Genomic DNA, 25820 nt, shown 5'->3' on the forward strand with positions numbered 1-25820 from the left:
CGTTTTCCGTATTAACTCGACACCCTAGGAAATCAGTAAATGCAGGCAACTGTGGCTGCTCCATATTTGGTCCAACCCACATGTTAGTTCTTCCAATGGGAAGCCTTTCAGCCACTGGCTGCTGCACCATTGGCACATCAGTGTCCTCCTCTAAAGCAGGCACTTTATCAGCACTGAGAGTGGCTTCATCATCATATGATTCCTCTCTGACAGAAAATTCACTTCCAGAATCTTGCACTTCCTCCTCTGCCTCAGATTCAGAGTCAATCTCATAATCATGGTCAGAAGACGACTCAAAAAGCACACCAACAACCTGCTGAGCGGTCATCCTATGGCTAGCTATGATCCTTCCTACAAAAAGTAACTGGACAAATGCACCACCAACAACCAGCACTGTGTAAGATAAGTAATAAACAAGTGTAGCTTTATCACTAAAAGTTATAAACTCGAAAACTATACCGCTCACTTCCCTGAAAAAGCTTGACTAACCAGCAACTACTCTGCACAGCCACAGCAATCACCAATGATATCCCACTAAAAAGAAAAGCAAATTAGACATAAGACAACACAAATATCATTGTGCATAAATCTAAGGACAATTTCACACACAATCCTGCATTCAGTACACCATCTACAAACATGTCATTCATTTACTTTGGAGTACATTTATTTACTTACCTAAAACATGCAACTACACAAACCGCAGGACAACCACTGCCAAAACCACAACAAGCCACAGCAAAGGAAGCAAAAGCTTTGAACTAGAACAAATAAACTGTTATAATCCCAAATGCAAATACTTCGCCAGTTGACAAACACCCCACCACCAACCATTTATACATTTTCCCTGGTGTCTAGTGTTCTCTGCTAGGGGGCATATGGGCCTAACAAAATAGGCCAATCTGCCCCCAACGGGGGCAGAAATGGCATAGAATATACTGCCTCTTTTGGGGAGGACCCTTGCCCAAGGGGCCACCCCCCCACCCAAAGCATACACACACACACACACATGATCCCTGGTGCTAAATGGATTCTGGGGGCAGATTGGCCTAAAAAATAGGCCAATCTGCTCCCAAGGGGGGGCAGAACTGCCCAATAGTGCTTTTTGCCCCTTGGGGGTGACCCTTGCCTAAGGGGGCGCCCCAACACAGAAAAAAAACAAAAGAAAGAAAACAAAATCCCTGGCCTCTTTATTGTTTCTGCTCCCCCTTGGGGCAGAAGGGCCTACAAAATGGGGGCAGAAATGGCATAGATTATATTGCCCCCTTTGGGGGGGCGACCCTTGCCCAAGGGGCTACCCCCTCACAAAGCACACACACACACACACACATAATCCCTGGTGCTAAATGGATTCTGCCCCCATTGGGGGCCTATGGGCCAAAACAAAATAGGCCGATCACATCGCGATCGGGCAGCAGGAATGCTGAAAGAGACGTCGAAGGAAAGGAGAACCCTTTCCTTTCTCCTGATGCCTCTTTTTATGCAATCCCCCCCCCACGCCTGGAGGAAAAACTCACCTCCTTGCATGAAGACGAGCTGGAAGCAAATGGCTTCCAGTGCGTCTGGCACCCTCTGATGATGTCAACGCGTGATCACATGCTGACATTATTGGGAGGGCAGGGGGGTCAGGGGTGGAAGGGGAAGCGATTCCCCTTCCAACCCTGACCTGGGGGGTTGGGGGTCAGCCCTCGAGGGGGAGCGCTAGCGCTTTCCCCAAGGGCCGCTACCAAGACGTAATGGTTACATCCGTGACACCTCAGCGCTGCAGCCATGGATGTAACCATTATGTCCATGGCGGGGAAGGGGTTAAGGGAAGCCATTATTTAGATTAGCCTTGATCAAAACAAGACTTAAGAGAAAGGAAATATAAAGAGAGGATAAACTGTGCATCTAGAAATACAGACTGTGTTCCAGAACACTGGACAGGGTGATAGCAAAGAAACTCTAAACGTGGTGGTCCGAAAACCTGTGAGGCCTACCATTCCATTGGATAACATTGGGGATTCATTAGTATATTTATTAAGTGATAACATTTGATTGGAAACAGGTAGAAATGCCATGTTTGGTGTTTAAGGATTGTAATTAAGAACCATATTTAATAGAAAAGTTACATTTTAAGTCACAATTCTGAAAATGCTTCTTTTAGAAAGTTTGCATTTTCTTTTCCCAACCATTTAGTGCCTGCAGCCTCTTTCCTGGATCACATGACGAGGTGTAGTTGGCAGTTGACCTTTGTGTATTCCTCCCAGATGTCACACAAAAGAGGGACTGGGTGTTGACAGGATTGGCCCTCCTGATAAGACTGGAGTGAAGAACTGAGGAAAGCTCATATTGTACTCCAAAGAAGCTGCACAGCCCACACACAAAGAACTTCACCATAGCCTTTTGTGCCCCCATCCAGACATCCTTGGACCAGGGCAAGGAAGAAGGGAATTGAAACACCATCTGTGAGGGGAAATCTCAAAAAGTTTCTTTCACTCCAAGGCTGGCCAGAGGATTAAAATAGGACTCTCAGACCCACTCTTCAGTTTACTTCTGGACCTGCAGAAAACTTTCAGAGGTCTGCTTTGCTGTTGGAGACCTGCATTTCTGCTTCAACCTAGGGCTACTAGAATGACTCCAAGGACTAATTGGCTGGCATCCAACTATCGTGAACCCACACCTGAACCCAGCCTAAGTAAGTCCTCATCCTTTAAGTGGTGCTCCCAGTCCTGGGTTCTTGGAAGTGGTGCTAAAGGTGTCCATATAGTCCACATCCAAAATGTGGACTTAGAAAATGTCTAGCCAAAAAGTGCTTTGTGAACCAAGAGGAAACCGGGACCTACCTGCTTACCGATCTGCACAAGGTGCATCGCCGGTTTGTCTGGTTTTGTGGCAAATATCATTGCGTTCTCAGAAGTAGCAAATCCTGTCCAGCAGTTCTTTGTTGAAATGGTCTTTTGGGAGCCCTAGTCAGCTACAGCCTGCACCCTTGTCCCACTGGAGATTTCCAACTTCCAAAAAAGAGACTAAGGGCCTGATTTAGATCTCCGCAGAGGGGTTGCTCTGTTGCAATGGTGACGGATATCCGTCTGGCAAAATCTAAATACCATTGTTTTCTATGATATTTAGATTTTGGTGGATGTGATACCCATCACCCTTGTGATGGAGTAACCCCACCGTCAAGATCTAAATCAGGCCCTAAGTCTGAATGTATAGATCTTCACATCAAATTCATCCATCTACACCCCAGTGACGATGAGTCCTCCTCGGACATCACTAGTTCCCTTGCTCCACTAAACTGTACCTTCTCTGACATTTTTCTTCAAAAATTATTTCAAGTGGAAACATAAGTGGAGACTAGGTCAAATCTACTTTGTGTATCCAAACTGCGCTCCATCATAGTTGGCCATCACTTTCAACTTTGCCTCAGTCTTGCTCAACTGCAAGTCCACAGTTGGTGTTTTGATCTTTTAGCTGCCATTTTTCACATGAACTTTAGAAATTCAGAACTTTGGTTCTACTGATTGGATGTTTGTCTTTGTTGTCAAACAATTTATAAAATTTTACTGTATTTTTCTAAATTAGTGTGGAGTTTTTCTTCACCTTCTTATTGTTTAAGTGCTGTGTACATACTTTAAACTTTGCCTCTAAGTGAAGCCAGACTGCTCAGTGCCAATATATCAGAGGGTTAATCACACGTTAACTTAGTGACTTTTTGTGGTTCACCCTGTGGCTGCTGTTTGAAAAGGGCTCATACAAACCCTCAACTAACAACCCAATTTCTCACATTTTACACTTCAGAAGTCTGACAACTGACGCTATGACATATCATAAATGACATTGGAACTATGCCTTTCTGCAGCTGCAGCATTTTCTGCATAATCATGGATTTCCCTCATTTGCAACACAGTGCACTGTTGCATTTGAAGATTTCACTAAAAAAGACATTTTGGGGCATATTTACAAGTAGTGCATCAGCTCTGATGCGCCACATTTCTTGTGTCACCCTGCACCCCCGAACGTAACCATGATACTGCTGTATTTACTACACAGCGCACCATGGCACACGTAGGACAATAGCGTTTTTGATGCTATTCTGGTGCTTTGCTGGCCTAGCGTTCACAAATTTAGGCACTAGTCCAGCAAAGGTCAGGGAGGCCCATAGGGTATAATGGCCGCTTCACTTGAACGCCTGCCCTGAGCAGGTGTTAAAAATAACAGAAAAACTGCTGTAGTGAAATCTTGTCGATTTCACTGCACCATGTTTTGGGGCCTCTCTGCGGGCGAATGCCCCCTTTGCATACATTAGACCAGGTGCAGGTATAATGTGGTGCAAGGGGTTACAAAGTGGTGCAATGCAAGCATTGCGCCACTTTGCAAATTAGGTGCATGGTGGAGGCTTCCTTAACACCGCCCTAGCGTAAAACAATTACGCTAAGGCAGCACAAGAGGCATGTAAATATGCCCCTTTGTTTCTAGCTCAAATAGATAAAAAGGTACTAAACAAAAGGTGATACATCTAGTTCAGAGCCATGACAAATCCTTTGCAAAGTTTAACTATTCACTTTTCATTCACTGATTGCTGTATTCAGGTGTTAAACTGGTGTTAATGTGACCAATACTTGAACCAGAAACGTCTAAAAGTTGCCAAAATTTCAAAATAAAGAAATAATCCTTCCACAGATCATACCACATTGTAACATATAATTTACGGTTCCTAGCTACAAAATTTTCTGAACCCTGTTGCACAGTTTGGTCTTTCACTGCTGCATAATTCCATTGGCCTGCCTATAATACAATCTCACAATTCTGGCTTTTCAGCCAAAAGCATTTTGCATTGTGGAACTTTGAATGCTGCCATTATGAGCATAAAACCCAAGCCTATCAAATCTTTTTGGCTGCAATGCCAGCATTGTTATGTATGAAATTTAGCCACTTGTCAGATTTTTTTTACATTTTTACAAATTTATCTAGTCCATTTAAAAACTACTTGTTTCACACATAAAACCAAAAGTAAACTCTACTTATATATTTTGTGAGGGCTCACTCTTTCATTCAAATCATGTCAATATGAATCATATTGTCTTTTATGTAGTGACAAGTTTAATACCCAGCTTTACATCTCGCACAGGTTCAACGTAGGCAGCATAAGCAGCACAACCTCCCCTAATGCCCAGAACAAGTAAAGGACAGGTCGCTGAAGTAAGAGGGAATTACATGGTTCCCTCACCCATTGGGAACAGCTTCAGTACAAGTAGCTAACACACTAAGGAGGCAGGGAGAGGAGGTAAAACACTGTTCTTTGCTCTATCTGTGAGCAGACAAACATACAAGAAGTACAGCCATATCTCTCATGGAATTATCATGCTTTCATCTATTCCTAAAGGATGATGAACCTTCACCTACGTAGTGCATATTCTTCATCAACGGGTTCTACATCTAGGAAGAGTCAGAGAGCACTACTGTTTACTGGCTGTACAGTTTCCTAGTTTGGATAAGATTACGTTCCTCAAGATGACCTTTATGATCTCCCATAGTTAAACACTGACCTTTAGTAAAATTATGTGTGGGTGAGCTAAAAGGTTTTTATAGGTATTGTCCTACTAAAAGATTCAAAATAGGAGGGTCTTTCCCATCACCATGTTTCAACACTCGAATATTGCCCCCACAAGGTCTGGTGACTTCCTCAGGATTACAGATCTTGATATTTCACATCAAATATTAAGAAACAGCCCCTGAATCATAGGGCACATTATGCAAGTGTTTCAAAGTATTTGGTTGTTTATTTTTAAGATGGGAAACAGCAGTAGAAACAACCCTTCTTCATGGAACCGGAACACCTTGGGCAGAAACTGTATGGCCCATTTAAAGAAAATATGGCAAAAACAAAACAAAAACATGCTTCTCTGCTGCTATGTTATTTTTCTTTCAACATTGCCCCTTATGCCTCTATATTCCCCATTTCTCTATTAGATATTCCCTTCTTTCTCTCACGCTCTCTTTATTCAGCTTCTTTCTCTATCCATTCTCTCCTTCCCTGTCTGTTCCCACTGTCTCACGTGCATCTCCTTGGATTACAATTCCATCTCTTCTCAGGCTCATCTAATTTTCTCTTGTTTTACCTTTGTTTGTCATTTCACCCCTTTCTCTTCCGTTCAATGCCATCACACTTTTCGTTCGTACCTACCCCTCTCTCTCGCCTTCTATCCCAATTTATTAAATTTTAATATACCTTTGTCAAACTCCTAGGCCCTCATTATGACAATGACGGTAAATGCCGCTTACCACCACGGTGAATGCCCCCAACATACCGCCACAGTGGTGAAAATCTGTTCACCATATTATGACACACACACACTAAACCGACAGAATACTGCCACATACACAAATCTACCAACCCAAAGCTCAGTGGTAAAGTGCCGGTAGAAATACCCATACTGTTACGCCAACAAAACAAAGCCACCACATTATGACCCACGAATCAACACGGCGGACAATCAATGGCGGTAACCCACTGGTGGTACACACCGGAGCGCTCAGAATGGACACCTAAATACAAAACAACACAACATTGGCCAAAACGAAAATCACACGCCTGACACTTATACACACACCACACACACCCACCCATAGCACTATAAAACACAGATCCACATTACACACAACCCTTTTTGAATACCAATAAGCGCCACAAGACTAACACAAAGACCACTGAGACAAGTACACACATACCACAAACACCCATCCATCTGTCACGCACCCCACATCCCACACCCCATGACATCACTTAACACCCTCTCCACAACACACACCACACAACAACGATGTCCCCTCTAAGGCACACCCGTTTCACAGATAAGGAGTTGCGGGTCATGGTCGAGCAAATAGTCAGGGTGGAGCCACAGCTGTTTGGAGCACAGGTACAGCAAATATCCATTGCCAGGAAGACAGAGCTATGGCAGAGAATTGTGGACAGGTTGAACACCATGGGACAGCATCCAAGAACAAGGGACGACATCAGGAAGAGGTGGAACGACCTACGGGGAAAGGTACGTTCCGGGGCAGCAAGGCACCAGCTCACCATCCAGAGGACTGGCGGTGGACCCCCACCTGCTTCCCCACAGCTCACAGCATAGGAGGAGAAAGTCTTGGCAATACAGCATCCTGAAGGACTCACTGGAGTAGCTGGAGGACTGGACACTGGTGAGTCAATATTTACTACTTACCTCCCCCTATACCTGCATGCCATCCCACCCCCTCACCCTCACTCCCATCATTCCACTCCATCCCACACACTGCACCTACACATCTGACTAACTCCAATGCCAAGCCCTGCATGCTACACCAAAGCATGGACAACCCTCCCAGCCCTGCATGGACATCCATCACCAAAGCATGCACAGCATGAAGAATGAACAAGCACACAATCCATCACCATACACAAACAAAGGTGGCAGGGCAACAGCAACAATAGAGGGGAAGCAAGGGGTGTACAATATGTCACAGACATGAAGTATAATACATCACTTACATCCCCACAGGTGCCCAGCCAATCTCAACAGCGAGGAGGTGCCACGACTAACCAGTCCGCCAACAGAAGATGGCCCCAGTGATGACAGTAACTCTGGGCTTCAGGACCTGGATGAACTAGCTGGCCCATCAGAGACCACTGGTCAGTCGACCACCCCATCCCAGTCACGGTCCACCACTGAGCATCCCCCATCAGTATCCAACACCACAGCACACACTCAACGTCCCCACACCTCTGTCCCCAGGATACATCAATCAGCAGTGTGCCCACCTGTACAGCGACCCCAGTCCACACCTCACCCCAAAGACAATCAGGGACCGGGGGTCAGTGGTAGTGGGCACACTGTTCAGTGGACACAGGCACTGGGGAACAGGGACACTGGGAGGACCGCTTTGCACCAGAGGGAGGACAGGGCCTGGAAACCGACTCTCCAGGAGGCACTGACTAATGTCCTGGGGGCCTACCAACAATCCCAGGATAAGATGGACCAGATCCTTACCAGATCCTTACCAACATGCAGGAGAACAAGCAGCTGCAGGAGGTACACCGTCAGGAGATCAGGGAGGATATGCAGGCCCTCAACACCACCATGGTCTCCATAGCAGGGGTGCTGGCACATATGGCCACATATGGCCAACATAATGAGGGAATGGACAGCACATCAACGGGCCCCTACCACAAGCCAGTCTACTGACCGGCCCACCACTTCCATTGCAGCTAGTGTGCAGGAAGCCCTGCCACAGGACCCACTGGCCACCAGCACCCCTCCTCCTGCAGAAGGTGAACAACCCTGCAAATGTTCCCTGAGACCCAGAAAAAAGCCAAGGACACTTGCCAAGACCAAGATCACCACCAGGAAATGAGACCCTCCTGAACACTGGGATAGCATACATTTAATGACCTGTATCTGTAGTCATCACTTCAGTACACTGTTGTCATATCACCAACATCTGCAAAATGAGAATCCATAAGTGACAGTAAGTAGAGATGCAAAGGAAGTGAATCTCATCCTGCTACAGCCACACATAAAACATCAGTAATCAGAGGAATGGTCAGTTCCACTATCTCACCTGTGTCATTGGAAGTATTGATGTATAACTGATGATCTGGCATGTGCACCTGCTTTCAGGAGGCTGAAGGTCCTTTCAATAACTCTCCTGGTTCGCCCATGTGCATATAACGATTCTCAGCCCCTGTCCTGGCATTCCTCACAGGGGTCAGGAGCCATGATAGGTTTGGGTAGCCAGAGTCACCTGTAAGGATTGAGGGACAAACGTTAGCCTTACCCAATGGTATGGGGTCAACACCAGAAGGCATACACTGACATACATTGGGTGGGGAGTTAGGCTCACCAATTAGCCACATCCTGTGCCTTTGTAGTTGTGCCATCACATTTGGGATGCTGCTATTCCTCAGGAGGAAGGCGTCATGCACGACCAAGGATACATGCCAGTGACGTGGGAGATGTACTGGTCAGCCAGGAACACCATTTGCATATTGAGTGAGTGGAAACACTTCCGATTCTAGAACACCTGTTCATTGTTGCAGGGGGAGGGGAATGCAACATGCGTACCGTCAGTCGCCCCAAAAATGTTGGGTATATGTCCCATTGCCTAGAATCCTGTCTTCACAGTGGTCAAATCTTCCACCTGGGGGAAAGCAATGTAGCTGCACATGTCTTCCACCAGGGCAGGCAATACCCTTGCCAGCACGATTGAGAACACTGGCTGTGACATTCCTGCTGCCAAGCCCACTGTCACTTGGAAATAACTAGTTGCCAGAAAAGGGAGCACTGATAGAACCTGTACTAGAGGTGGGATCCCAGTGGCATGAGCGATAGCTGATATCAGATCAGGCTCCAACTGTGCACACAGCTCTGTGATTGTGGCCCTGTCCAGTCTACATGTCAGTATTCTGTGCTTGTCCTCCAGTGTTGCCAAGTCAACAAGGGGCCTGGACACGGGGTCTTGTCTCTTCCTCAGATTCCTACACCGTGGTAGGTATCTATGGGACACAAGAGTGAGTAGGCTGTCACAATTTGAACAATGGAACCACCATCTCAGTGTACAAAGAGCAGTAACGTGATGGGAAATTGGGAATGGTGTTGTATGTGCAAATTGTAGAAATGACGCAGTTCTAGATTACCTGAATATTGGACACCACCATAAAATGGCGACAGCCTGTCCTGTATGTAGGGACCAGGTGGAAGTCAGGTAACTCCGCTGGCATTGCGCATCATGGCGGAAGGCGGACTTGCACCGCCGTGCTATTCCTCATTAGATAACATGGGGCTCAATGGAGGAGCGTGGCCAATGGGGATCAGCGGCGGGGGTGACGGTGTACACCGCCACGGACGTGACTGCCATTTTCTGTCTATAACCTCACTTGATTCCTGAGTTTCTACAGGACAACACCTACACTGCGTGTGCTGCTGTGACCTGTGTCTGGATCCTGCCGTGGCCCGTGTCACTTCAGAGGAGTTAGAGCATTTGGTGGGTGGGGTCCTACCCCAGTATGGGACTCCAGACCAACAGGTGAGTACGCCTAGGGCACGAGGCATGTGACAAGGTTGCATGGAGATGTATGTGCATGCATCGTGTCATTTTGGGAGTCGTTTGTCTGGTGGTAGTGTAGATGGTGGGCGCTGGGTGATGTGTGTGCCAATGGGGATGAAAGGGGATTTGTGGGCCATATGTGTGAGAAGCTGGATTATATATTTAATGGTGTCCTCCTGTCTGTGTTTCCTCTGCAGGTCAGCGCCCATCAGAAGAAGGGATTGTGGCGTGCCATCGCCAAGTACGTGTCGACCCTGGTGGTCTACAGCAGGTGGAGCACCCACTATAGGAAGAGGTGGGCAGACCTGAGACGCTGGGCCTGGAAGACCGTAGAGGTCCAGCTGGGGATGGCCTCCCAGCGAGGGGTGGGCCCATCGTATCCTGACCCCCCTGATGGCCCGCATACTGGCAGTGGCCTACCTAGAGCTGGATGGGCTCTTGAGGGCTTCACAGGAGCCACAAGGGGTGAGTACAGTGTGCGTTACAACTTTGATTGGTAGGTGGCATGGGAACCTGGTGATGGGTGTCAGTAAGTGGGTGCCCCTTAATGCCAGCTCAGAGATCACAGCGTGATCCAGCTCAAGGGTAATGGTTGTTTTGCTAAATCTTGTAACCTAGCCAGTTTGCATTCCATATCAGACAGGACTTAGTGACTCCCCGGAGGGGTGCATTTGGAGGGGGCTGGCTCACATCTTGCTGTGGTAGCTAGCCAATGTAATGCCAGTACGATGCTGTAGGAAAGTACCATCTTGCCTGGTGTGTTACCCCCATTTTTACTTGTGTGTCAGTTTGTTTTTGCCTGTCTCACTGGGATCCTGATAGCCAGGACCCCAGTGCTCATAGTTTGTGGCCTGAATGTGTTCCCTGTGTGGTGCCTAACTGTGTCACTGAGCCTCTGCTAACCAGAACCTCAGTTCTTATGCTCTCTCTGTCTTTAAAATTGTCACTGCAGGCTAGTGACCATTTTTACCAATTCTGATTGGCACACTGGAACACTCTTATAATTCCCTAGTATATGGTACCCAAGGTATTGGGGTTCCAGGAGATCCCTATGGGCTGCTGCATTTCTTTTGCCACCCATAGGGAGCTCAGACCATTCTTAAACAGGACTGCCACTGCAGCCTGAGTGAAATAATGTCCACATTAGTTCACAGCCATTTTACACTGCACTTAAGTAACTTATAAGACACCTATATGTCTAACCCTCACCTCTTGAAGGTTAGGTGCAAAGTTACTAAATGTGAGGGCACCCTGGCACTAGCCAAGGTGCCCCCACATAGTTCAGGGCAATTTCCCTGAACTTTGTGAGTGCGAGGACACCATTACACACATGCACTACATATAGGTCAATACCTATATGTAGCTTCACAACGGTAACTCCGAAAATGGCCATGTAACATGGATTTGTCCCACCATACAAAATCTGGTATTGTGGTGCCAATCCCATGCATCCCTGGGGCTCCAGCATGGACACCGGGTACTGCCAAACCAGCTCTCTGGGGTTTTCACTGCAGCTTCCGCTGCTGCCAACCCACAGACAGGTTTCTGCCCTCCTGGGGTCTGGGCAGCCCATTCCCAGGAAAGCAGAACAAAGGATTTCATCTGAGAGAGGGTGTTACACCCTCTCCCTTTGGAAGTAGTTGTTAAGGGCCTGAGAGGGGTAGCCTCTCCTGGCCTCTGGGAATGCTTTGAAGGCACAGATGGTGCCCTCCTTGCATAAACCAGTTTACACCGGTTCAGGGAGCCCCCAGCCCCTGCTCTGACGCGAAACTGGACAAAGGAAAGGGGAGTGCCCACTCCCCTGTCCATCACCACCCCAGGGGTGGTGCCCAGAGCTCCTCCAGTGTATCCCAGACCTCTGCCATCTTGAATACAGAGGTGTGATGGCATAATGGAGGCCTCTGAGTGGCCAGTGCCAGCAGGTGACATCAGAGACCCCTCCTGATAGGTGATTACCTGACTAGGTGGCCAATCCTCCTCTGAGGGCTATTTAGGGTCTCTCCTGTGGGCTTCTCTTCAGATAACGAATGCATCTCCCTATTCGACTTCTGCCAAGGATTGACCACATGATTGCTCCAGGACGCCTGCAAAACTGCAACAAACTAGCAAGAAGACTACCAGCGAAATTGTAACACCTATTCCTGACGTCTTTCTCGACTGTTTCCTGGTGGTGCACACTCTGGGGGCTGTCTGCCTTCAGCCTGCACTGGAAGCGAAGAAGAAAATCTCCCGTGGGTCGACGGAATCTTCCCCCTGCTAACGCAGGCACCAAACATCTGCTTCACCGGTCCTTTAGGTACCCTCTCATCATGACGAGCGTGGTCCCTGGAATACAGGAGCTGAATCCAAGTGACCCCGACAGTCCAGTGGTCCATCTGTCCAAATTTGGTGGAGGTAAGTCCTTGCCTCCCCATGTCAGACAGTAATCCTGTGTACTGCGTGAACTGCAGCTGCTAAGGCTTCTGTGCACTTTTGAAAGGAATCATTCATGCACAGCATAGCCCAGGTCCCCAGCACTCTGTTCTGCATTGCTCAACTCGCTGAGTTGACCACCGGCTTTGTGGCACCCCCCTTTGTAGTGTTGAGATGACTGCCATGCTCAGTTCTCTTGAACCCGTGTTCAAGTACTTCTGCGGGTGCTGCCTGCTTCTGCATGGGCTCTCTGTGTTGCTGAGTGCCCCCTCTGTCTCTTCCTCCAAGGTGCAACCTCCTGGTCCTTCCTGGGCCCAGGCAGCACCCATTTCCTTTAACTACAAACTTTTTCAGCTACCAAGGCTTGTTTGTAGTCTTTCTGCGTGGAAAGAGCTCTTCGTCCTCCAGCATGCCGTGGAACATCTTCTGTGCAAAGCAGAAGTTCCTGGCACCTTCCGTTGTTGCAGAATCTTCAGCTTCTTTCACCCAGAGGCAGCCATTTTGCACCATCATCCGGAGTTTAGTGGGCTCCTGCCCCCTCTGGACACTTTTGTGATTCTTGGACTTGGTCCCCTTCCTTTACAGGTCCTCAGGTCCAGGAATCCGTCTTCAGTGCTTTGCAGTCAGTTGTGGTCTTTGCAGAATCTCCAATCACGACTTTACTGTATTTCATGGGAAGTAGGGTCACTTTACTCCTACTTTTCAGGGACTTGGGGTGGGGTATCTTGGACACCCTTAGTGTTTTCTTACACTCCCAGCAACCCTCTACACACTACACTAGGCCTGGGGTCCCTAAGTTCCACTTTCTTAGTATATGGTTTGTGTTGCCCCTAGGCCTATTGCATCCTATTGTATCCTACAGTATTTGCACTACTTTTCTAACTGTTTACTTACCTGATTTTGTTTTGTGTGTATATTTTGTGTATTTTACTTACCTCCTAGGGGAGTATATCCTCTGAGATATTTTTGGCACATTGTCACTAAAATCAGGTACCTTCATTTTTAGTAACTCTGAGTATTGTGATTCTTTTGATATAGTGCTATATGATATAAGTGGTATAGTAGGAACTTTGCATGTCTCCTAGTTCAGCCTAAGCTGCTCTGCTATAGCTACCTCTATCAGCCTAAGCTGCTAGAACACTACTAATCTACTAGTAAGGGATAACTGGACCTGGCACAAGGTGTAAGTACCATCAGGTACCCACTATAAGCCAGACCAGCCTCCTACAGATGCATGGTGCTCAATCCTGATCCCTGTGTGTGACGGTAATGTGTATGCCATCTGTGGTGTTGGTGCTGGTGCTGCTATTGACCCAGTGCACCCTTTGTCTCACCCACTTTTTTTTCTTCTGTCATCCTGTTCATGTGTGCATTAGCATCAGCTGGCAGAGGAGCAGGGCACCGGTGACAGAGGGAGCTGCATCCCACAGGACCCAGGAGGCAGAGTCTACCGACGCCGAGGGGACCAGTGGGATGGAGGGCGAGGGGAGCACCACGGCAGGGACAGGAGGTGACAACACTGACTCAGATACCTCCTACGATGGAAGCTCCCTGGTGGTGGTGGACACCTCTGGGACCACCCCAGCTACAGGTACAGCCGCCACCCCCGTACCAGCACCACCCTCCTAGTACCCCCTCACTGAGTTGCCCGTGCCCGCTCAATCAGGAGGGTGGGCATCTCATTTGTCCCAGGCACCTCAGGCCCTGCCCATTCAGCCCTGCTTCCCTCAGTGAGGAGGCTATTGACTTCCTGAGATCCATCTCTGTAGGGCAGTCAACCATTGTGAATGCCATTCAGGGGCTGACATCCCAGATGAAGCAATGCAATGCATTCCTGGAGGGCATTCATGGGGGATTGGCGGCCCAACAGAGATCGTTCCAGGCTCTAGTCTCCTTTTTGACGGCATCCATTGTCCCTGTTCCTGCCGTCCCCCCTCCAACTACCACTTGCCAGTCCCAATCTCCTTAACTCCAACTCTTCCCATGCAGATATACAGACAAGCATGCACACAAAACATCACACAAGAGTGGCACAGACAAACACAGGCAGCACACTTCAGGCCACAAGCACTCAAACAAACAACAGACCGTTGCACACACAACAACATCCACTGCCTCCACTGTCTCCCCTCCTCCTCCTCCTTTACTGTCACATCTGCACTTAAACCTGCATGCACTGCATCAACAGCCACCACCACCATCACCACACCAAGCAGCACACACCTCACTTGCAGACACCTCCACAACATCCATCCGCGTGTCCCCTGTGTTCTCTCCCACCCTGTCTGCACCCTCCTAAGAGTCACAAACGCACGCACTCAGACACCCAACAGCCATCCACCTCACATCAGCACACTGCCCATGCACCTGCACCTAAGTCCAGCAGACCATCATCTCCAACTACAACTCCCTCAACCTCCACTCCCATTCATCCTTCCTCATCCTGCCACACCGTCCCTAAGAAGCTTTTCCTTTCCCAACTTGAACTCTTCCCTCACTCTCCTCCCGTCCTGCTCATAAGAGCAGGCCCAGCACCTCAGCCAAACAGCCCACAGGGACAGTGGAAGCACCTCCTAGTCATGAAGGCAAGAAAGGAAAGGATCCCACTCCACCACTCAAGAGGGGAAGGATCTCACTCCACCACCCAAAAGAGGGATGGATCCCACACCACCACACAAGAGAGGGAAGACTCACACTCCACCACCCAAGAGAGGGTAGGATCCCACTCCACCACCCAGGAAAGGAGAGGTTCCCACTCCACCAACTAAGAGAGGCGAGAGGCCCCCTCCAACAGCAGTGGGCAAGGAGCCCTCTCCTCCAGCAGAGACTGGCAGGGTTTCCCCTCCAACAGCAGTTGGCAAGGAGCCCTCACCTCCAGTTGGGACACAGCAGCCCTCACCTCCAGCAGGGACACAGCAGCCCTCACTTCCAGCTGGGACACAGCAGCCCTCACCCCCAGCTGGGACACAGCACCCCTCACATCCAGCTGGGACACAGCAGCCCTCCCCTCCAGCTAGGACACAGCACCCCTCACCTCCAGTTGGGAAACAGCAGCCCTCAACTCGAGCTGGGACACAGCAGCCCTAACCTCCACCTGGGACACAGCAGCCCTCACCTCCAGTTGGGACACAGCAGCCCTCGTCCCCACCATAGGGGATGTAGGCCACCCTCCAGGGACTGTTGTACAAGGAACCCCCTCCAGAACCAGTGGGCAAGTTCCCCAACTCAGAGACTGTGAGCAAGCACTCCCCAGCAAATTGAAATGGGCATGGAGCCCCCTCCAGAACCAGTGGGCAAGTTCCCCTCTTCAGCTGAGATGCCCTCCACCCCCTTTGCCCGTGAGGTGCCTGGCCATTCCCAACATGATGCCACTGCACAGTGTAGTGTGGATTGCGTCAGGGAACGAGTTGGGGGTTGGACTGTGCCCTGTGGCCATGTGGGCCTTTTGTACTTTGGACTGGCCATTGGCCCTTTCTGAATAGTGACTCATGGATTTCTTGTCATATGGACAATATTGTGGCTGTTAGCATCATATTACACTATCAGTTCTGGAAAAATGTAGTCCTTGCATTATTATGACGTGTGTCCTGTGAGACCTGTTTTCCTCTGCAGCTGGTTGTGTGTGTGTTGTGTGTGTGAATCATGTGTGTTGTGCGTGTGTGTGTGTCAATCTCCTTTTCCTCCCTCCCTCCCTTGTGTGATAGGTGCTGTATTCACCGTCGTTGTCTTCGTTGGCGTTGGTGTTCCAGGTGGAGCATGGCGTAGAAGAGCATCGGGAAGACTTGAAGTTCTGATTCCATGGTGGCGTTGATCTTCTCTGTGTCTCTGTTGGTGAGTCTTTCGTCTTCTGTGTTCTGTTTCTGCCAGGGTTTTGATGGCGTTGGTACTGCCCTGGAAATCGTGGCAGTTTGCTATGTCTTAATATGGTAGGTGGTACCTTGTCTTACACCTGGCTGTTGATGGCTACCGCCGTGGTCAGTGGTGTTAACGCCCTGGCGGTTGGTGTGGTACATTGGCTGTCTATGGACGTTATCACCGTCATGGTCATAATTTGGCAGTAATTACCACCAGCCTGTTGTCGGTATTATCGCCACTTTAACAGTCACCGCCAATGTGATAATGACCACCTTCATTTTTTTCCCTCTCACTCTGTTTCTCACATACCCCCTCTCTTTCTTACTTGCCTCTACGACTTCAAACTTCCTTGGAACCAAGATGGTAAAGATTTTTGCCCTCCCTAGTTTAAGGCCCATTTTTCTGTACCACACATGCAGGCATGGTGCCACATTTTCAGCTTTAATTTAAACTATAACACGATCCTGGTGGCATTTGAAGCATCCAGCTATTCACTGACACAAAAATTGCCCCTTCTCTCATGTGTCCAACAGTGTCCTATCTTCTCCGAGATTCACTTGCTAATTCTTTTTTTTATCACTCATCTTCCTTTTCTCAAATGCATGAGCCTCATACTTTCTCTACTCTACCTTCCACATCGCCTTCTCTTTCACATACTGTCCTCTATTACACATTTATTTCACACATGCGTTTCTGTCGATCCCTTGCTATCCTGTTGACTCTACCCTTGTCACTTCCCTCAGGTTTAACACACACCTTACTCTGCCTGACTCACCTTACTATTGTATTTCATAAACTCCATTCTCATATCTCCCTTTCATTTATCTTCTAGTTTCTGCTTCTTCTCATACCAGTCTCTCAAAACCCTCTCTTCTGTCCCACACAGTACTCTTAATGCTCCTCTGTCAAAAACATGCACACACCCCATTTCTTCTTTCAAACTCTCTTTACCCTTGTGAAACCCTCTCATTTTCCCCACTCACACACTCAACCTCCCTCTCACTGTGCCCTCTCTTGCTCATATCATTCCCTTTTCAGCTCCTGTTTCTAAAAGCACTTTTAGTCTTTCTCTATCTTCACTAAGATGCAAACACTCATAGATGGCTGTGGTTGTTGTGGTCCCTATTATCAGTCTGGCTGTTTAATGATCAATTTTAAAATAATGCTGATAAAACAAAGCTGTGTTCCGCAGCTTGGCAATACCATTTTAGAGGTCTTTATTTTACAGTCTGAAGAGAAGATTCCATTCAGGATTATAACGTAAATTAACACAATGATGATTCCAAAATAAAACATGGATATTAAATTGGGATATTAGAGCGAAATGAGTTTGGGGCCATTTACAAATTACTGGAGCTTGTGTTTATTCTTTGGTTTACCACATATTGAAAAGTAGCCAATACCTAAAGGTCATTGTTATTAGAGCAGTCCAGCACTAGTCTATGTAGCCAAGTAACTATGCTCTAAACAGGCCCAACCTCTTCAAACAGGTCTTGATTTAACACAAGCAAGGCTCTGTGCTGTCAAAACTTTAGTACTGCATCTGTTCAAAATGTTGACTACCACCAGTGTTTCCTACAGTCACTGAAGATTTTAAAAATTAAGGGTCTGATTACGATCTAAATTGCTATTTATTACACCTGATAAATTACTATAACACGGGCTATGTCATTTGTTGGGTGCGATAAATAACGCCTATTACATTCGCTTTTGGTGTTTAACACACTACAATGCGCATGATGCAGTAAGTACCGCATATTTCGTCCTGTCAAATTTTGTCAGGTTTGATCTACCTCAAATTAACGAAGGGTGAGTTGTTTAGTGCATCTGCCAATTACAAAATGCGTTAAATATCTTCAAAATCATAATTCCTACTCATGCGTAAACAGGAGTTAATGCATGTGTCGAAATATTACGAGGAAATTGTAATCAGGCTCTTCTGGAAAACGTGTACCACGGAGTGTTTTTTTAATTCCCTGCACATTGTTAATCTGCTATGTGTTCCTTCTTGTCCAACTACTGTGTGCTGGTAAGCAAGGAAACGTCATTAGGGCAGCACAAAGTATTAGACCTCCGACACAGTCACGAACACACTTCATTGGCATGTAAGTGCTTGGATCGCTGTAATAAACGCTGTAAAATGTCTCCGTCTCGAACTGCAGGTTTAAAGGTCAACAGGAATATTTTTCTTTAATTTGACAGGCACTTAAGAAAAAATTCAAAACTCATTTATAGTCAGGTAATGCACAACGAAATCTATAAATCAAACAGTGGGGAATGTTACATCATGCTCACATCCTACTCCATCTGACTTTCTTCAAAAATAAATCAATAAGAAAGAAAGAGAGCAGAGCATAACAGATGATTAAAAACATTTGTCCTTAAGGATGGAGTCGCATAACTCCATAAAAGAATTGTCCATTAAAAACATTGAATTAAACATACCATTTAGTTCTACATGTTTGTACAATCATAAACAACTTAATAAAATATCAAGAAGACATGTTGGTAATTTTAGTTGGGGTTCTCTTCGTTCTTGCTCATTTTTACATTCGGCTTTAACAGCATGCCAGTACTCGTCTCAGCAACTCAATTAAACTATACAGAGGGGTTTTCAGCCACCTCATTTCAGCCTTTGATTTATATGAGTCAGCCCCTTTCAGAAACTAATTGAAGGTTAGGTTTTGATCACCCGTGAAGCATTTCTTCCTGTAAATCATGTTGCTGTTGATTGGGTAATAGGCATATTACTCAGTGTAACATTGCACTAAAAGCATTTGCAGGTTCCTTTATTTCCCCAGATTATACTGCATTCTTATTTTTAAAATGCACTACACTTCTTTGCTAAATTTCCTAAACCATCAATGATTCCATGCAGCAGGTTAACATCTTAAAGTTTAAAATAAAACATCTCAACAGCCCTGTTTCTAAATCTAAGTAGGTCATCAGCAAAACATTTATTTTGGCCTATAATCCACTGACACCAATATGAGAAACTAGGTTCTTGGTTGAGGGGAGTGAAACCCTACTTAAGTAGTAACCACAATCCCTGCCAGTGTGAACCTGAAAAGGTCATTAAATTAACCTGTTCTTAACTCTCTGGTAGCATGGCATAGAAGCATTCAGGCTGAACTTAAAGTCGATGTGTAAGGTACTTATGCAGCACACAAGCTGCATAAAATCAAAACACAATAAAAAGTTCTTCTTCCTGAAAGACATAGGTTCTACCATCTTTTCAACCCGCAGCGAAATCCAAGGCTTGCAGCCACCACTTCAGTCCCTAAAGCTTCTAAATGTCCAAGAGACAGGCATTCGGGCAGACATGCCTCTCATGAACCTCATGCCACACAATGACCTGGCAGCACCCATAAGGTGGAGCAGTATTCTAGGACTAGCACTAGCTATCCCCCAGTCTCCATGGGCAAGCCAAGAGAGCCAAGAGGCCAGACAGATTGCAGGCAGCCAGGAAGTGGCAAACTAATCAACCCAGGAAGAACATAATACAAGCAACCCAGAAGTCCCCCTCACCCCAACCCGGGAGGTATGCATGGCTATGGCCCTGGTGGTCACAACGGACCAAGACGCCAGCCCAACTGCCCCAAGACCCCCTCAAGGTATGCCTTCAAATATGGTCACACTAACCTCATTACCACAACCACCCGAACACTAAGAACATCCAGGACCCCAAGTGGATCCCAAGGAACAAAAACATCAGAAGGATGAGCAGGGTGTCCTCTCTTGTTTGGGTACCCAGGAGTGGGCAGAAATGCTGGCCTCCTTTTTGTTGAATTCATCACAGGGATCTTCCTCCTCCATTGCTGACAAAGATTGCACATCAAGGGCAGAATTGGACACTAGGAGAAGGGCAAACTCAGGCAGCACGGCCACACTGCAGATGGATAACGCATGGGCATCCCTGCTAAAAACCATGCAAAGGTTCATCGAAGCCCCTCAGTACCAGTCCGACAAGATGGACATACAGCTGACCCTACTCAAAACTTTGGTCCTCTACATTGCAAGCATTGATGAGAAGCTGGGGGACCTCAATGTACCAATAAAATGAGCATAGTCGGAGACAAAACTGATCTGCAGCTACTGCCTGATTGTGGACAAACTTTCAACTCTCCCATCCAAGCTCAACAATGTCCTAAATAAATTCAAGAAAGAGTCCACCATTAGAGATGGCACCTCTGGCTTAGCAGCATCAGATAACAGTGAGACATGCCTGAAGCCATCCGTTCCCACAGAATCCCTACTGCCTGAGGTTATCCCAGCTCAAAACATGTGGAAATAGCCAATGTCAAATAGTGTGAGCACGCTGTTAAACTCCACTCTGCCGGCGGTTGGGGGAGTTTTTTGCCGAACTCCATATTCTAAGAGTGGTGTGGAGTACCAAAACTCTGCAAACTCTGCCGTCGGGCAGAATTCAGCACCCACCCCTAAAGAAAACTAAAATGAAAGCATGACACTCCTCCTTAAAAGCTCACAAAAGACATTAACATTAAGGCATTTCGCACAAGGAGTATACATATAATTGATTGGGTTAAAATGTAGGTGTAGGCTCATGGTACAGAAATTGATCAGAAAGATTGCCACTCTTAAATGATTGATGTTGTTGTTCTGCGACAAAGTTCTAGTAAGTTTTACTTAAAATAGATCTCCTCGATTTGATAATTAATTAATGATCTTGCCACAACAACTGCATACCTAATTCATAGAGTTAAGATCTCACATGGTGGAGTCACCTTATATTTAGGTTTATGTCAAGTTCCATGCCTTCTTTCAATACGGCTCTATAATATTCCAACTCGTAATGGGACCACATTCAAGCCCAAAAAAGAAGAGACCTCAAAGCGGCAAGGTGATCTATACGTTTTTTATCTGTGTCAAATATTATCAGTAGATTCAAGCAGCTTTGAGGGAGATTTCAAAAATCTATTCTCCTGTAAGGTCAAACTTCTCACATTAGTCATACCCCACATTTCGGCTCCGTATAATGCTTCAGCTCGGGCCTTGAGCTTATAAACTTGCAGTGCTAGAGAGACTGTTCTGGACAGGGTAAAACTGAACACTGTCAAGACTGCAGCCATTCTATGCTGAACTAAAAGGCAACTCTTTTGGATGTGGGTACCTCAAGCTATTGAATTAGCCACCCTTAAACCCAGATGGATTGCACTCAAGAGATATGCTTCCTAACCATGTTTTGCTCCTATACCCTTCGTGTGGATTAAAAACCACAAATGTGGTCTTTTGGATACCTGTTTCTAGGTGCAAATTCGCCAAACGTGTTTAGGAGATCTTGCAAACCCATTCGGGGTTCTGAATAGTAGAAGTGTGTCGTTGGCAAATAGACGTGCTGTGACTTTTCTGCCATTCAACTTAGGAGAATGACTTATACAATTGTTATGGTCCCATAACATTATTTATATGGAAAGAAAATAGGGTGGGTGCCAGGACACAGCCTTGACGAACCCCCTAAGGATTGGAATGTGGTTGGTTACTTCTCCCAAGCTATCCGATTTAACTTGGGCATAATTGGACTGAGTGAGCCAGAAAAAAGTGTCCAAAATTTGAGTAGGCACACCCATTGATTTAAGGACCTCTAATAACTCCAATACAACCAGTAATTATATCGCCCCAGCTGTGATACAGTACTACAACGAATCATGCATGTCAATTGTAACTGTGCGGATACAAATGAAAGTTTGAATAGCGTATTCTAAACTGCCTGCCCTTCATGACAGATCTGATGTATCTCAATGAAATGCACACAAAACACAATGTTGAAATAAAAAAACAAGAATCTGTAATGTAGCCTACTTACCACTGCATCACAACGTTCCAGCACTAAATTATCTCTGGTACACACTGCGATTGAGGTAAAATAATGACAAACACGACAGAAATGCAATACCACGACTAAACAATAAAGTTATAACAGTGCAACACACGAGCACAAAATCAGCAACAATAAAACTACTACAAAACCAAACAGAACTACAGCACTTTAAAATACACTAACATACAACAACAGCATAGCAAAGCAACTCAATAATATGACACAGCAACACAATATAGCACCACAAACACAACATACACAATAAATCACCAAACCAGAGCAAAACACTCCTGAAGAACATCTCAAAAGCACACAACACAAAAATCACAAAACGTTTGCCTATGTTTCATTGCTGCTGTCTGCAACAAATGAAACACACAGATCAAGCACATCCATTCCAGTAAGAAAACTTTCAATTTCTTCATCTATCTTATTCATTTTCAGCCGAAGGCCATTGGTATCGGTGAGACATGGAAATCTTGGGGGGCAATGGCTACATTCTGCAAATGGGCTGCATCATGTTTGTGGCTCTTGCTGTTTTCTGTTGCTAGATTTAAATATATTGTATTTCAGAAAGAGCACTATTAATAGTATTTTGTAGAGACGCAACTTCTCTACCTTCTCCGAGACCATTCTGAACAAGAGCATGGAATTCTGTGAATCCTAAGGGGAATGCAGCAATGTATGCATTCTGTACATCACAAGGCACTATTGAGCAGGGTTCAACCACTGAGGAAAGAGCTAAAGTAGGAAAATTGGTAGGGTCTGTCTTTTTTACATCTCTGAGCTTGATATCTCCCATGTTTGAGTCCCTATGGAAATGTTCCTTTCATGTTATAGATCCCTTAATATTCCTGACAGATAAAGGGGCAGATATATGGAAAGTGGTGCTGCACTGAGTGCAGTGCCACTTTCCCTTTGCCCCTTAGTGCCCCCCTACTGCCACCATGTGTGCTCAGTATTTAAAATCCGGCACACTATGGTGCAGGGTATGGGGCAATAGTGTCATTCTATGTGACACTATTGATGTACTCTGCATAGGTAGTGCCAAAATGTTGGCCCTCCTTCTGCAGAGTACATAGGGGCCCTTTCTAAATAATCAAAGCCCCCTTTTAACACCTGCTCTGAGCAGGCGTTAAAAGTGCTGAAAAAAATGGCGCAAGGAAATCTCATAGATTTCCTTGCACCATTTTTACGGCCCCACTAACGGGGAAACGCCACCTTTGCATACATTGTGCCTGGCGTAGGTATAATGTAGCACAAAGGGTTACAAAGTGGTGCAATGCATGCATTGCACCACTCTCTAAATATGACGATGGGATTTTGGCATTGTTGGGCCACATTAGCGTGAAAACAAAGAGGTTAATGTGGTGCACGTTGGCGCTAGGGGGCTCATAAAAATTCACCAAAGTTTAATATTCAATTACTTAAGCCATTTGAGTCTCTATCCTAATTTAATGCTGAGATTCTTCCATTTCTTAACCGCCTCATGTGTTTTAGATGACTTAGAGATCATTTGTAACATCTCTCAGTATTGATGGACTACGTTTGTCAGTTGCACTGCCTCCAAGTGGGAGATTCTTGCCATCTTTTTATGTTCTTTACTTGGACAATCATTCTCTCATCTTCCACATACATCCCCTCTCCAAGAAAGGCCTTCTGCGCTACCTTCACAGGTCGTGACCTCGTACTAGTAAATTGTGAAGGTAAGTGTGATTTATTTTGTGCATTTTGAAGCTTTGGTCATACACCAAATGGCAGAGGTAGCAACAAACTGTCATCAATTCACAAACAGGTTATGTGCTATTATCGTCTTGGTTGCCTTCATGTTGGGCTGCGTATGTTGTCTTCTCAGTCTGCTGTTTCTTCTGACATACAAATTCAGTACTGCCTCGATTAAAGAACCTTCTATCTCACTAATTTGCTGTCAATTACTGCTCCTGGGATTCGGATATGTTTTTGGTTCTTCTGTTGAACATACATCATCTCTTTTTGCTCTGCTCCTCTATTGCAAACACATACTTCATTAAACATTCATGTGAGTAAATTACAATGAGTGTGGTAGGACTTCGAACGTTGTGCATGAGTATAGTGATTTGATTCCTAAACTTGATCAATCCTGTTTGTATAGACTTACTTAGCTCTCTTTGAAGGGCTAATGTGATAGCATGAGTATTTAGCGCTCACTAATCTCATTTATCCAATAGTGAAGAAGAATGAGAGACAAAGAGAACAAACAAAACATGCCAAGAAATCATCCTAAGCCCTGGTATTTCCGAAGTTCAAGCAGAGCTATCTGAGCTATTATTTTTTAAAAACACAGGTGTCAACGTGTCAATGTGTCTGTGTTTAGTGGCACTAGTAGTATATCTGACAGATGGTATTTGGTGTACAATGTAGCTCAAGAACTGCGTGTATCCAAATGTTATAGCAAGCTTTCAATAAGAAGACAGTCTTAATAATAAATTGGTAATCAATAGCAAAATATGTTTGTGCTCCACTGCTAGTACTCTAACTACATGTGGGTGTATTGTACTGGGAGAAAACTAGGCGCTCTGGGTAGCGAGGTGAATATCAACGAAGAATGCCAAATCTCGAAATGGTGCACTCTTGAAAGACCACACCCAAAAGGTCTTGACAGATGCTAAAAGCACTATTGCAAATATAAAGTACAAGAGGCACTCATTATAACATGAAAAATAATAGTACTCATGAGTCAGTATACATAGGCAATGTTTTGTCATATATTTCTGAAAATTAATAGGATTATTTCCAACATAATCCCCAATTACAGTATCACTGTCCAAATCCAAATACTATTTGTGCCTCTTGTACTTTATATTTCCACCGCTAGTATGCCTATAAAGCATGCTAAGGGTATTGTTTAGAGTTTGACAGATGGGTTGCTCCATCACAAACATGATTGATATCCCGTCCGCTGCATCCATTTCTGTAGGATATAATGAATCATAATACAGTGGATGGGATGTATGTCACATTTGTGATGAAGTAACCCTATCTACCAAACTCTAGTATTATAGAGCATGGGAATCATTCAGAACATCTCCAGAAATACACAACCTATGAGTGGAAAAGGAGCATAGGAGAAGATGTAAAACTGCCAGTAATTATTCTAGGATATCCTTCAGGGTGTTGGGGAAAATTCTGATGCCCAGGGCTGGTGTCATTGGAATCCAGCCTTATGGGGATGAAGGACATCAACCAAAGAACTCTGCAACTACCATCTGGAAGAAGCTGTGTGCCTGCCTTTTTAAAGGCATGTGCATAGTCTGCTGTCAAAGTGACTCTGATGGTAGCTTTGCAGAGTGAGTCTGTCAAGAGGTAGTGCAGCGTCCCAGAAGTGCGGACTGACCTCAAAAACGTTGACAACTTTTACTAAGAAAGTGTGGGCTCGACTGAAGGGGGTCTCTGTGTCACCTACTTGTGTTATGCACTGAAAACAAATGGGACCTCATCCAATAGTCATGTACGGGATCTGACCGATGCTCAAGAAGCATGGGTTGCCAAAATAAGATGATTAACCTGATCCTATTTTGTCAGTGCATCTCAACTTAAAGATGCTGTCCTATGCACCCTTTGACCTCGGACCCCTTTTCATCATATGCTGAGATCCCATAATGCAGTT

Source organism: Pleurodeles waltl, chromosome 12 (assembly GCF_031143425.1).
Source record: "Pleurodeles waltl isolate 20211129_DDA chromosome 12, aPleWal1.hap1.20221129, whole genome shotgun sequence".
In the NCBI taxonomy this organism is placed as follows: Eukaryota; Metazoa; Chordata; class Amphibia; order Caudata; family Salamandridae; genus Pleurodeles; species Pleurodeles waltl.